At 43.7% G+C, this 14,349-nt stretch overlaps 1 protein-coding gene and 1 pseudogene across 4 annotated transcripts in view; one reads left to right on the forward strand and one right to left on the reverse strand.

The window, feature by feature from the left end:
* LOC307097903 (ribosomal RNA processing protein 36 homolog) overlaps window positions 1-14,349 on the reverse strand; it is a 415,062-nt pseudogene that overhangs the window by 380,747 nt on the left and 19,966 nt on the right. The window lies entirely within an intron of this gene.
* Window positions 1-14,349, forward strand: part of MGA (MAX dimerization protein MGA) — a 111,637-nt gene that overhangs the window by 11,254 nt on the left and 86,034 nt on the right. The gene's annotated exons all lie outside the window — the stretch shown is intronic.

The following is a 14,349-nucleotide window of genomic DNA, read 5'->3' on the forward strand; positions in this document are numbered from 1 at the left end:
TGAGATGCTGTGGGGGACATACAAAAGAAATAAAAGACATGGTTCCCTGCACATGAATCCCTGACAGTTTAGTTGAGGAACTGAAACAGAACATTAGCAAGGAATGTGATCTTAGCAAGCAAATGTATTAATAAGTGAAAAGTATTGTGGTATAAATTAAGGACTTTGCATTTCTTAAGCCCGTAATTATAAACTATTATATACCATCTTATCTCACATCAATTTTCAACATTTTGACTTAACCTGCAAGTTCTGCAATTTCTCCTATCCGTTAACATATATAATTTCAATAAGATAGTGATTTGGCTTTTTGTTTGATGTGATGAAAGCCCTGCCAGTACATTGCATTCAGACATTTTATTCTTTCACATCAATAAAGCAAATACATAAGTTAGAATGTCACTTATCCCTTATACGTTTGACAGGGACATACTTTCATAGTTTTTTATGTGTAGCTTTTCCTAGACATATTTTCTCCTACCAAAGGGTAGGGGGAGGAGATTATAGAACCTAGAGAACAAATTATGTGTGTGTGTATGAATATGAGTTTAAAAGTACAGTTGACTTTCTATTTGTTGACTAGAGGCCCGATGCATGAAGATTCGTGCAAGAATGGGCCTGCCTTCCCCGGCTGCTGGCCCAGAGCCACCTTTCCGCCTTCCCATGCTGCCCAGAGGCCCAGAGCGGCTGGAGTGGTGCGGAACACCTGCATCCCGCCCCGCCCCCAGCCACTCAGCGCCTGTGTGTGCAAATTAACCCGTCATCTTTGTTGGGTTAATTTGCATACTCACTCCTGATCGGCTGTTGGGCATCGCAAAGGTACGGTCAGTTAGCATGTTACTCTTTTATTAGGTAGATTGATTTTAGAGAGAGAGAGGAAGGGAGAGAGGGGGGTTGTTGTTCTGCTTATTTGTGCATTCATTGGTTGATTTTTTTTTGTTTTAATTTTTTTTATTTTTTATTTTTATTATTTTTAAAAAATAAATCTTTATTCAGATTATTACAGTTGTTCCTCTTTTTCTCTCCCATAGCTCCCCTCTACCTGGTTCCCACCCCACCCTCTGCTCTTACCCCCCCCCACACACTGTCCTCATCCATAGGTGTACAATTTTTGTCCAGTCTCTTTCTGCACCCCCCACACCCCTTTCCCCCTGAGAATTGTCAGTCCAGTCCCTTTTTATGCCCCTGATTCTATTATATTCACCAGTTTATTCTGTTCATCAGATTTTTTATTCACTTGATTTTTAGATTTCACTTGTTGATAGATATGTATTTGTTGTTCATAATTTTTATCTTTGCCTTTTTCTTTTTCTTCCTCTTAAAGAATACCCTTCAGCATTTCATATAATACTGGTTTGGCGGTGATGAACTCCTTTAGCTTTTTCTTATCTGTGAAGCTCTTTATCTGACCTTTAATTCTAAATGATAGCTTTGCTAGGTAGAGTAATCTTGGTTGTAGGTCCTTGCTTTTCATCACTTTGAATATTTCTTGCTACTCCCTTCTGACCTGCAAAGTTTCTGACCGGAATCGAACCTGGGACCCTTCAGTCCGCAGGCTGACGCTCTATCCACTGAGCCAGAAATCAGCTGACAGTCGTGTGGATGCTCCCTTGTAGGTGTGGGGAAGTAGGTACTCTCATACATTATGTGTAGAAAGATATATTGGCTTATTAGGTGTGCAGTTTGATAACATTTATGAAATTTTAAAAGCACATACATTCAAATAGCAATTTCACTTTTTGATATCTATCATTTCTAGAAATGTTAACATTTACACAAGAAATATAAACAGTTCCTCCCCGTATGTACCTAGGTTTCCCAAAGCTGCCCACTCCCACTTCCCCCACGCTGGAGCTCACAGAAGCTGGACTTGTTTATTCATGTGTGGGCCCTTTAAGATGAACACCTGGGACTCAGGTAGCCTCCAGCCACAATCCCTGCTAGTTTTTACAACCTGAAGTTATGGGGTCTTCTCTTCCCAGTGTGGAACCCTGGGCTGGGGGTTTGGTGTGGGACTGGGAACCCCTGCTTCTCACTGGAGGCCTTGGAGATGTTACTCTGGATTAAAAACAAGCCACACATGAGTGTTGGACCAGCCTGTTCTATGCCTCTGCCCCTCCTACTAGTCTCGATGTGCTTTCTTCTTTACTTCTGTAGTTGTAGCCAGATTCCAGTGCTTCTGAATGATGGTGGTTCTGTATTTTAGTTGTAATTTTGATGTGGTGTGGGAAACGGTGAAAGAGGTGTTTAACTACGTTGCCATCTTGGTTCTCCCATTGGTTGATTCTTGTATATGCCCTTACCTGGGATGGAACAATCTTGGTGTATCGGGAGGATGCACTAACCAACTGAGCTACTCAGCCAGGGCAGTACAGTTGACTGTGTTTTTTAAAAAAATATATTTTATTGATTTTTTTACAGAGAGGAAAGGAGAAGGATAGAGAGTTAGAAACATCGATGAGAGAGAAACATCGATCAGCTGCCTCCTGCACACCCCCTACTGGGGATGTGCCTGCAACCAAGGTACATGCTCTTGACCAGAATCGAACCTGGGACCCTTCAGTCCGCAGGCTGATGCTCTATCCACTGAGCCAAACCGGTCACGGCGGTACAGTTGACTCTTGAACGACATGGTGGATAGGGGTGCTGACACCACAGTAAAAATTCTACATATAATTTTTGACTCCTCCAAAATTTAACTAATAGCCTATTGTTGACTAGAAGACTTACCGATAACCTAAATAGTTGATTAACACATATTATGCGTATTTCTATGTATTGTATTCTTAAAGTAGTTAGAGAAAAGAAAATATTATTAGGAAAATAATAAGGAAAATACATTTACAGTACTGTACACATTTATTGAAAAAAAAACAACAAACCCTAATATGCAAAGAGACCAAATGGTGGAACAACCGAACAACTGGTTGCTATGATGTGTGCTGACCACCAGGGGGCGCATGGAACATAGTGGGTGTTGGCTGAGGCAGGATGGTGGAGCAGGTACTCTTTATTTATGTTTTTTTTTTAAAGTACTTTAAGAAATATATTTTTATTAATTTCAGAGAGATTCCTAGTGGGGATTGAGCCCGCAACCTGGGCATGTGTCCTGACCGGGAATCCAACCGTGACCTCCTGGTTCATAGGTCCATGCTCAACCACTGAGCCATGCCAGTAGGCTATTCTGATTTCTTCCTTTATTATGAAATTAAAAAAAAAATTTTTTTAATTGATTTCAGAGGAAAGGAGAGGGAGAGAGAGATAGAAGCATCAATGATGAGAGAGAATTATTGATTGTCTACCTCCTGCACACCCCCTACTGGGGATCGAGCCTGCAACCTGGCCATGTGCCCTTGACTGGAATCAAACCCGGGACCCTTTAGTCTGCAGGCCAACGTTCTATCCTCTGAGCCAAACCGGCTAGGGCAGTACAATCTATCTATATATATAAAAGCCTAAGTGACTGGCCAACTGGCCGGTAGCTATGACGTGCACTGACCATCAGGGGGCAGATGCTCAATGCAGGAGCAGAAACCATAGACATGGAAACATGGAACAGACTGATGAATTTCAGAGGGAAGTGGGTGTGGGGAGGATGGGAACAGATTAACCAAAGATCTTATATGCATATTAGAGGCTTGGTGTGCGGATTCATGCACCGGTGGGGTCCCTCGGCCTGGCCTGCACCCTCTCGCAATCTGGGATCCTTTGGGGGATGTCGGAGAGTCAGTCTCGGACCGATCCCCGCAGGCCAGACCTTTAGACCTATCTAATAAAAGAGTAATATGCAAATTGACGGTACCTCAGCCACACCCACAAGCCATGCCCACCTGCCAATCAGGACCAAGTATGCAAATTAACCCAACCAAAATGGCTGCGGCCACGGAGAGAGCAGGAGGCTTGAATTGCCCCCGGCAATGGAGTAAGCCAAGTTTCCACAGCCCTGGCCTGCCTTGGCCTCTGCTTAAGGCTACAAAGGTTCAATTATAGAAGATAAATAAATCCCAGATACCAGGGCCTCTGCTTGGGTCGTCGGGGGTCATGGCCAGCCTGCCAACCACCACAGGCCCCTCTCCCAGGCCGCCCTATGCCCCACCCTGATCCGGGACACGCTTTGGGCAAACCAGGCGGCTCCCACCTGTGCACCAGGCCTCTATCCCATCTAGTAAGAGAATAATATGCAAATTGACCATCACTCCAACACACAAGATGGCTGCCTCCATGTGGACACAAGATGGCCACTACAAGATGGCCAGCAGGGGAGGGCAGTTGGGAGGGACCAGGTCTGCAAGGGAGGGCAGTTAGGGGTGACCAGGTCTGCAGGGGAGGGCAGTTGGGGGTGACCAGGTCTGCAGGGGAGGGTAGTTAGGGGCAAACAGGCTGGCAGGGGAGCAGTTAGGCATCAATAGGCTGGCAGGGGAGTGGTTAGGGGGTGATCAGAAGCGGTTAGGGGCAATCAGGAAGGCAGGCAGGTGAGCAGTTGGGGGCCAGCAGTCCTGGATTGTGAGAGGGATGTCCGACTGCCCGTTTAGGCCTGATCCCAGTAGGATCGGGCCTAAACAGGCAGTCGGACATCCCTCGAGGGGTCCCAGATTGGAGAGGGTGCAGGCTGGGCTGAGGGACACCCTTCCCCCCCCCCCCCCATGCATGAATTTCATGCACTGGGCCTCTAGTATTGATAATAATATCTATCTTAGGTTTCTTGTGAGGATTGATGAGATAAGAATGTAAAGTGCTAAAAACAATGCTTGGCACACAGTAAGCACTAGTTGTTGCTATTATCATCAATATCATCAGTTACAAACTGAAATGCCTTTTTATGTGGTTTTCAGAGTCCTTAACTACTTCTTGGAACTATGGAGTTCCTATTATGGTGTGGAGTTTTGGTTTCATAGACAAAATCTGGAATAGGTTGAAGTGATACTAGAGGGCTTTAGGGTTAAGGAGTGGGAATGAGATAATTCTGTAGCCCTAAGCTAATATAGAGGTTGGAGTCACAAAAGAATTTGGTCCCACATTGCATGCATTGAGTTTGGAAGGAAAGGTCAGAGTACATGTGTACCTTTCTCCACCCATGTGACTTCTTACTACTATTTTGCATGTTAGTGTCAATCAAAGTGTTTTCCAAGCTGCTAACTATATTTATGAACTAAAAGCTTTTCAGCACTGCAGGTTATTTTTAGTTATTTTAAAGTGCTATAACTTTCTTTTTATTTTAAACTAGAGGCCCGGTGCATGAAATTCGTGCATGGGGGGGTCCCTCAGCCCAGCCTGCACCCTCTCCAATCCGGGACCCCTCGGGGGATGTCAGACTGCCTCTTGCAATCCAGGACCGCTGGCTCCTAACCGCTTGCCTGCCTGATCACCCCTAACCCTTCTGCCTGCCTGATTGGTTGCCCCTAACCACCTCTCCCTGCCTGCCTGATTGCTCCTAACTGCTCCCCTGCTGGCCTGTTCGCCCCTAACCGCCTCTGCCTCTCCCCACACCCAGGATTCCCTCCTCCAGCCGGTTGCAGGCACCTGGGACCTGGGCTTCCCTCCCTCTGGCCAGCCGCTGGCACCCAGGACCCAGGCTGGCTTCACCCAGGCCAGCCACAGCTGCAGGGGACCATGGGCGGGCATCTTTGCCTGGGCTGCAGCTGCTGGCGCCCGGGACCGCGGGGTGGGTAGCTTGTCCTTCTCCCGGGCCACAGCCTGGCTGGTCCCCATTCCTCTCTTGCGAACTCATTTGTGCCTGACTGGTCCCCATTCCTATCTTGCGAGCTCATTTGTGCCTGGCTGTTCCCCATTCCTCTCTTCCCAGTGTTCAGTGTCTGAGCCATTACTTTACAGTGTGACGGCATGAGGACAACCATTTGCATATTAGCTCTTTATTATCCTACTAGAGGCCCGGTGCACAAAATTCGTGCACTGGGGGGGAGGTCTCTCAGCCCAGCCTGCCCCCTCTCACAGTCCGGGAGCCCTCAGGGGATGTCCTACTGACGGCTTAGGTATATGTTTATTTCTAGTCTGCAGTTGCAAGTTTTTAAAGAAAAGAAATGGGGAAAAATAGATATAGAGGTAAAGAACCATTGAACAGACTGTCAAACTACAGCGGGAAGGCAGGGAAGGTTGTGTGTGGGGGGAGGGGCTGTAAGAGATCAACCGAAGGACTTGTATGCATACATATAAACATAACCAATGGATACAAGACACTGGGGGGGGGCAGGTGAAGGCATATGCTGGGGTGTAGGGGAGGCTGGGGAGAGGTCAAGGGGGGGAAAAGGAGACATATGTATTACTATTTGTAATACTTCAAACAATAAAAAAAAAAACCAAAAAAAAATAAAATAAAATTTAAATTAAAAAAAGACATTGTTAAATAAAGATAGTAGTAGAATCCTATATAATAAAAGCCTAATATGCAAATTGTCCCCTGGGGCGGTGGTTCTACCAGGAGTTCTACCAGGAGACTGGGAGTTCAACCACTCGCTATGACGTGTGCTGAAACCAGGGGGCAGCGTGGAACATGGCGGGCTTTGGCGATGCCATGCTGGCAGTGGAGGCACTGCCGGCCGTGATGCGCGCTGATGGGCCCTGGCGAGATGGTGGAGCAGGTGAGCGAGCAGACAGGATGGTGGAGCAGGTGAGCGCTGTCTGTGGGCAGATTGCCCTGCTGATCACCTCGAGGCAGCGGGGTTGGGGGGGGGGGGCGGGCGCTGCCTGGCTCCCAGGTGCTGAGGGAGAAAGGGCAAATAGCAATATTAAAATATTTCTGCTAATTATTTCCCTTTCAATGTGCACGAATCCGTGCACTGGGCCACTAGTAATAGTAATAAAAAAAGAGTCGATTGAAAAAAGGGGAGGGGGACATCTGTAGTAGTACAGGTAAGAGCTGTTGGTGTTGAGGACTAGGTTGGAAGCAGTGGAGGTGGAATTAAATGTATGGGTTTAAAATGTTTTAAGTTGAGTGCTCCAAAGTGCTAGATATTGTAATAGCAGCTGAGGGGACAAAGTAGAGGTTAAAAAAGGTACAGTTCCTAACTTATAGTCTATTTTGTAGGCATGGGAGGTAGAGGGGCAGAGATAACACAATGAAAGAATTATACAAATAAATACAAGAATTTGACCAGTGGTAGATTCTAGTAAGGACAGATATGTAGTGTTTTGAGAGCATATCATGTTCAGAAAGATGAGAGATGTAAAAAAATTTGATGAGTAAGATGTAGGGGGCAGGTGAGAAAGAGGAATGTTCAAGTCTGACTTGAGTTTCTGAAATTAGCAAGTGTGAAGATGGATATGGAGAGAAGTCTTATTGGCTGCTAGTCTTGTCATCTTTCACACCATCTTAAACAGTAGTCACAAGTAATTTTCTTAAAACATGTGGGTTTGTATATGTCATAGATCTTATAATTCCTTGAACAGCTTATCCTAATATATAAAAAACCAGGGGCTGTCACTACCGAAACAACCAGACAAATGTCCGAACAGCAGGCTGCATGGGACGAAAAGGCCGGCAGGGTGGTTAGTGAGGGACGACCAAATGACTGAACAGCAGGCTGCATGGGGTGACCAGGCCTGCAGGGGGGGGCAGTTAGGGGCGATCAGGCCGGCAGGCAGAGGCGGGTAGGGGTGATCAGGCAGGCAGGCAGGTGAGCAGTTAGGAGCCAGCGGTCTCGGATTGTGAGAGGGATGTCCGAATACCGGGATCAGACCTAAACTGGCAGTCGGACATGCCCCGAGGGGTCCTGGATTGGAGAGGGTGCAGGCTGGGCTGAGGGACCCTCCTCCCGTGCACGAATTTTGTGCACTGTGCCTCTAGTCTTTTTTATAAGATGAATTTCCAACTCTTGCTTGCTAGGTACTACATAATACAAAGTACCTTTGCTTTTTTTAGTCCTATAGTTATGCTCCTCTATAGGTCATGGGCATTTTTAAGTGTAGCCATATTATAGTATTTGTGCTCTCTGTATGTGTTCCCTTTTTTGTTCCTATGTCTTTACACAGGCCGCTTTATGTCTGAAATGCTTTTCTTTTGCACCCTCCCTACCCCTGTTCTTTCATGCTGTGCTAATTTCAACTCATTCTTCATTTTCTCTGATAATTCTTCCCTGACCTCCTCAATCTGATTTAGCTGCGTTTTGCTTATGCTTCCATTGCATCCTGGACAGTCGTGTGTCTTTGCACAAACTGTTCTGTGTGCTTAGAGGGCTGTTCCCTCCTTTGCTTTATCAACTTCTAGACATTCTTTAACACTAGCCTTACTTGAGATTTCAATGTCAGTTTCTCCTGCTTCTTCTATAGTTTTTCTTTTCTCTATGTCTGATAAATATTTGATGGTACAGAGTAGGGATCTAAATGTTTGAAAAAGTGAAAAAAATATGTATCATGAGCATCATGGAGATGTAGTTTGGATAAATATTTCCCAAGTGTCCAATCATCATATTTCATAGGATAGGTTACTAATCTTACCTGTTGCATTGATCTTTAAGTGTTTTACTCTTCTAAAGGCAGCCCTATTTCCAAATTCTGGATAATTCATTTCATTCTTTTTTTTTTTTTAATCTTCACTAGAGAAGATTTTACTGATTTTATTTTTCAAGAGAGGGAGGGAGGGAGGGAGAGAGGGAGGGAGGGAGAGAGAGAGAGAGAGAGAGAGAGAGAGAGAGAGCATTGATCAGTTGTCTCCTATATGCACCCCAATTGGGGATCGAACCTATAACCCAGGTTTGCACCCTGACTAGGAATCAAACCTGCAAACTTTTGGTGCATGGGACAATGCTCCAACCAACTGAGCCACCCAGCTAGGGCTATTTTAGTTTTTTCTTTACTGACTATATTACTGCTACTTGCAATGTCTTCCTTTTCTCATTAATTTTATTTCTTTTCCAAGACCAGACCCAGCTCAAAAGCCCTCTTCTTTGTAACCTTTCTAGATTCCTTAGGCTGTGTGCATTCCTACATTGTTTTTAGAATGTTTTGTCCAAACATGTTTTTGTTGATTTCAGAGAGGAAGTGAGAGGGAGAGAGATAGAAACATCAATAATGAGAATCATCGATTGGATGCTTCCTGCACACTCCCTCCTGGGGATCGAGCCTGCACCCAGGCATGTACCCTTGACTGGAATCGAACCTGGGACCCGTTAGTCCACAGGCCGATGCTCTCTCCACTGAGCCAAACCAGCCAGGGCCTCATGTGTGTTTTAAATCTCTGCATCTCTAGGCTTAGTTACGAAATGAGATTTTTCTTCGAGGGGCTTAGTAGTACACTGAAAACTTTGTTTCTTTTAGACCTATTATTTTTATTTTGTAATCCTTCTGAAACTAGCTTTCTGAACTTAATTTGTTTTACTGATTTATGACATTTTCCCTTTAGGTTTTAGTAAAGCAAATTCACTGTTATTAAAATGTCCTTTCATTTTGAAGATAGTATTTACTATTTTTTTTCTTGTAATAAAATGGCAGTTTCCATTACAAACTTGTCGTTTTTATTAGCAGATGGTAATATAGAATCATAACATTTTTTTCAACACAAAGAATCTGTTTGCCTTCCTTTGTTGTTGTTGTTGTTAAGTCTCACATCAGATATTTTTTCCATTGCTTTTTAGAGAGAGCAGAAGGGGAGGGAGGGTGGGACACACAGAGAGAGGGAGAGAGATACCAATTGGTTATGCCCTTGACCAGGAATTGAACCTGTGACTCTTCAGTGCGTGGGCCGACACTCTTAACACCATCCACGGCTGCCTTTGTTGATTTTTCAGGTAAAAGTCATTGAGGCAAAAGACTTTCAATAAGTAATTAGACTTTACTAGAAAATCATATTTGCAAGCATCTGCCCTGTCAATAATATTTACACATTCCTCCAAGGAGGAATAATTTGGGATAAGAATCCAGTGGTACTAGTTTTTCCTAATTATGACTGTACCCCTTTGGAAAATGTTGACCAAAGCAGGATGCTTATTTGCTTACGTATAACATGAGGATAGGTAAATGTATTATGATCGGATAGTTAAATGTATTATGATTCTGTTTGCCAAATCCCAAATTGTTGGACATTAAATAAATATTTGATATTTGGATATGCCTGGAAAACTGGAACCTGTGGTTTCATATTCATTTGTTCAACAGATACTGTGTGTCTGCTCTATTCTAGGTATTGTGCTAGGTCCTGGAATAGAGTGGAGCTAACAGTCTAGTGGACAAGACATTCATTAATACATAGTTTTAAAAATAATTACAGTTGTGGGTTGGTGCCATAAAGAAATACAGGGTACTGTGAGCGCATATAACAGGGAGACCTTATTTGATGTTGGGGTTTAAGGAAAGTTTTTTTTCTTTTTTTAAAATATATTTTATTGATTTTTTACAGAGAGGAAGGGAGAGGGAGAGAGAGTCAGAAATGTCGATGAGAGAGAAACATCAACTAGCTGCCTGCTGCACACCCCCCACCGGGGATTTGCCCGCAACCAAGGTACATGCCCTTGACTGGAATCGAACCTGGGACCCCTGAGTCCGCAGGCCGACGCTGTATCCACCGAGCCAAACCGATTAGGGCAAAGGAAAGTTTCTTGAAGAAGTTACATTTAAGCTTAGGTATGAAGGGTGAATTGGAATTAGGTTTGAGGCATCTGGGAAGATCTTAGGCAAAGGGTAAGGAACATGATTGTGCAGACTTGAGTTATGGGACAGCAAGAGGAAATGGTGTTTCTTAATGACTATTGATAACATTTCATCACATCTATCCTCTTTTTAATCCTCCTCTTAACACATTTTGTAAAATATGCTTTTAATAGCATTACTATCTGATTTAGAAACTTTTACAGCTCTTCATTAGGTAGATTATTAGCTCTTTGAGGTTAGGATTCTTGTTGCTTTAAATTCCTTAGTCCAAGGTTTTAGATATTGGAACTAATCATACTTTGTCTCTTGACATGAGTTGGTGCAGCACTAAATGGTAGGCAATGATGGAGTGTGATTTTTTAAAAACCTTACCTGATGCCCTGACTGGTTTGGCTCAGTGGATAGAGCATCGGCCTGTGGACACTGCATTGAAGGGTTCCAGGTTCGATTCCGGTCAAGGGCATGTACCTTGGTTGTGGGCACATTCCCAGTAGGGGGTGTGCAGGAGGCGGCTGATTGATGTTTCTCTCTCATCGATGTTTCTGGCTCTCTATCCTTCTCCCTTCCTCTCTGTAAAAAATTAATAAAATATATTAAAAAAATTGTGCAACCTTGGCCACTTAAAAAATAAATAAATAAAAACCTTACCTGAGGATATGTTTTTTTCCCCCCACTGCTTTTCAGAGAGAGCAGAAGGAAGGGAGAGAAGGAAGGAGGGAGGGGGGAGGGAGGGAGGAAGAGAGAGAGAGAGAAAGAGAGAGAGAGAGAAACATCAATGTGAGAGAGACACATTGATTGGTTGTCTTCCACATGTGCCCCCACTAGGGGGCGGGGAGCTAACTGCAACCTAGGTACATGCTCTTGACTGGGAACCTGTGACCCTTTGGTGTGTGGCCAACACCCTAACCATTGAGCACACCGGCCAGGGCATGATCCCTCTTTTATGCCCCCTGACTAGCACACAAGTTTTTATGGCCAGTGAAGGACTTTGTGTAAAAATACCAAGTCTTTTTTGTAGCCCAGTCTATATGTAGCTCTTAAGAGTGATCTTATTGTATTGAATTAACCTTTTGCACTCGGATGTCGAGTGTGACTCGACACGGTTAGCATTAGAATAAAGGAATCGAGAAAAAAGCAAGCGAGTGCAAAGGGTTAAGATATTGTAAACAGGACCATAACCCAGGGCTTTTTAGATGTGGCAATGGTCTCATTTGAAGAGTGAGGTCATGTCTTTTCTAGTTATTTGAGAGCGGTATGTTTCAGTAGAAATCTGAACTGAGAAGGTGGGATCTGAATAGATTGGATAAGGAATATAGTTTGTCTTGTTGGTGGATTTTGTTAAGTTGTGCCAACTCTTTGGGCTCTAATATAGACATCTGAATAGTGCATGAGGTGCCAGTCTTTCCTCTATCCTCAGCATATACAAGGCACTCAAATATTTGTTGAATAGGAAAAATGTGCATGTGAATGGGGGCCTATGTGCTTATAGAGCAATCTTGGATCAAAATTGTATACTTTCTAAGCCAGATTGTTTATATTCCAGGTGTTCTCTGTCTCCAACCCCCTCCCCCCCCCCCTAATATTTAGTTAAATCTCTTTGGAAGTTCAACCAGGAAAACCAAGAGAAGGATTTTTTGGTTAGGCTGGATGAACAAGGTAAGCTATGATAACTTGAGAGAATTCTAACAGCAAGGTAAAATTCAGGAGCATCAATTCTAGCAGTTAGTTAGCTTGGCATTTTTAAAACTTGGGTTATATAATGACTAGAGGCCTGATGCATGAAGATTCGTACAAGAATGGGTCTTCCTTCTCCTGGCTGCCGGCAGCCCCTTTCTGCTCCGCCCGGAGCCGCCTTTCCGCCTTCCCACACTGCCCAGAGGCCCTTGGTGGCTGGTGTGGGATGCCTGCGTCGTTGCCATGGTGATGAAGCAAGCGTCCCTACCCGCCCCCAGCCGCTGGGGGCCTATGTATGCAAATTAACCCACCATCTTTAAAGGGAGAAGTTATTACAGAGCCAAAAAAAAAAAAAAAATACAACCAAGGACCCCAGTTTGAGAAACACTGCATTAAAAGTTAAATGTAACTGTTTGCCCTAACCGGTTTGGCCCAGTGGATAGAGTGTCAGCCTGCGGACTGAAGGGTCTGGGGTTTGATTCCCGTCAAGGGCACGTACCTTGGTTGCAGGCTCCTTCCCACTTGGGCCTTGGTCAGGGCTCCTGCAGGAGGTAACCAATCGGTGTGCTTCTCTCACATTAATGTTTCTCTCTGTCTTTCTCTCTCTCTCTTCCACTCTCTCTCTAAAAATCAATGGAAAATATCCCCAGGTGAGGATTAAAAAAAAAAAAGTTAAATGTAACTGTTGAAGAGGTTACTTGAAAAAGCAAACAAAAGAGAAGTGGTTACTTGGTACTAGATTGATGTTAAACCAAAACTGGGCCACTGAAATGATGTTGCAATATTATTTTTAGATTATCTATATAAAAAGTTAATAGGCTGTCAGATTATTTTCTTTTCAATCCTCACTCAAGGATATGTGCTTATTTTTATTTACTTATTTTTTTTTTTTAGAGTGAAAGGAACTGTGTGTGTGTGTGTTTGGGGGGCCGGGCGGAGATATAGTTTGTCTTGTTGGTGGGAACATCAATGTGAGAGAGAAACATTGATTGGTTGTGTCCTGTATGTGCCCTACTGGGATGGAACCCACAACCCTTTTTGGTGTACAGGTTGACACTCAGATTCTTGATAATACATCTCCAGACCTTTATAGGTTAGGCAGGCCCCACTTTGACACACAGTTTACCTTTCCTGCCAGGAGATCCAGTGGTGAATCTTGAAAAATTGGTGTGTGTGTGTTTGTTTTTTTAAAAAATACCTGGTATTTCATTCTCTTTCCCTGGTATAGGGAAAGAGTAGCAAAAGAAAATCTCCACTCTCCCTCCCCACTAAGGTGTCCTCCCAGGTTTCCCAATTAGAGATACTATTTATGTTAACTTTTTTTGGGATCCAACTACCACTAGGCAGTGGTTGTTAAGCAGTAATCAGTCATTTACATCTTATGATCAGATGCTTTAATGCTGTCAACACATTTTATTTCTGCCTCAGAAAATGGAAATTTTGTATGAGGAAACCTTAGACACTTGAAAGTAAGGCATTCTTGGATGAGCTGAGGTGGAAATTCTGACAAGGCAGCTTACAGGAAAGGGATTTTTGGGGTCAGGGAAGAGAAGGGTGTCAAAAAACTCAGTTTTGCCTAAGATTTTGGGCATTAATCATTTGTTTTACTTGCAGTGCTCTTGACAGTGCCTGAATGGGATTTTTCAGGGCAATTTCAGAAGTCTGTAAACTTTAGCTTATACATTTTCTAGTATACGAATTCCATCACAATTTCTTCCCATGGCATATCCTCTGAAGAGAGAAGAACGAAGAAAAAGAAGACCCTTACTAATATGCCTGGAGTCTAGCTCAGATCAGTCTCGTTGGATAAGCCTCCTCCTCTTGGCTCCTTTCTTTCAACCTCCTCATTCTCCTTCTTCATAGAACTTTGTATTTAGTCATCTAGCACGTAGGTTCTCGGTACTTGCTAATTCATCTAAGAGTAAAAGAAAAATTTGGAAACATGGACCACAATATCTGCTCTCCTATTACTACTATTTTGTCTCTTTTCTCTATCCCTTTTTACTGTAGTGTTAGCACAGAAGAAAGAGCAGCTGGTTAGTAATAGGGAAGAAAAATATAATTTTTGGGATAAGT

This window comes from Cnephaeus nilssonii (genome assembly GCF_951640355.1).
Source record: "Cnephaeus nilssonii genome assembly, chromosome: 4".
Lineage (NCBI taxonomy): Eukaryota > Metazoa > Chordata > Mammalia > Chiroptera > Vespertilionidae > Cnephaeus > Cnephaeus nilssonii.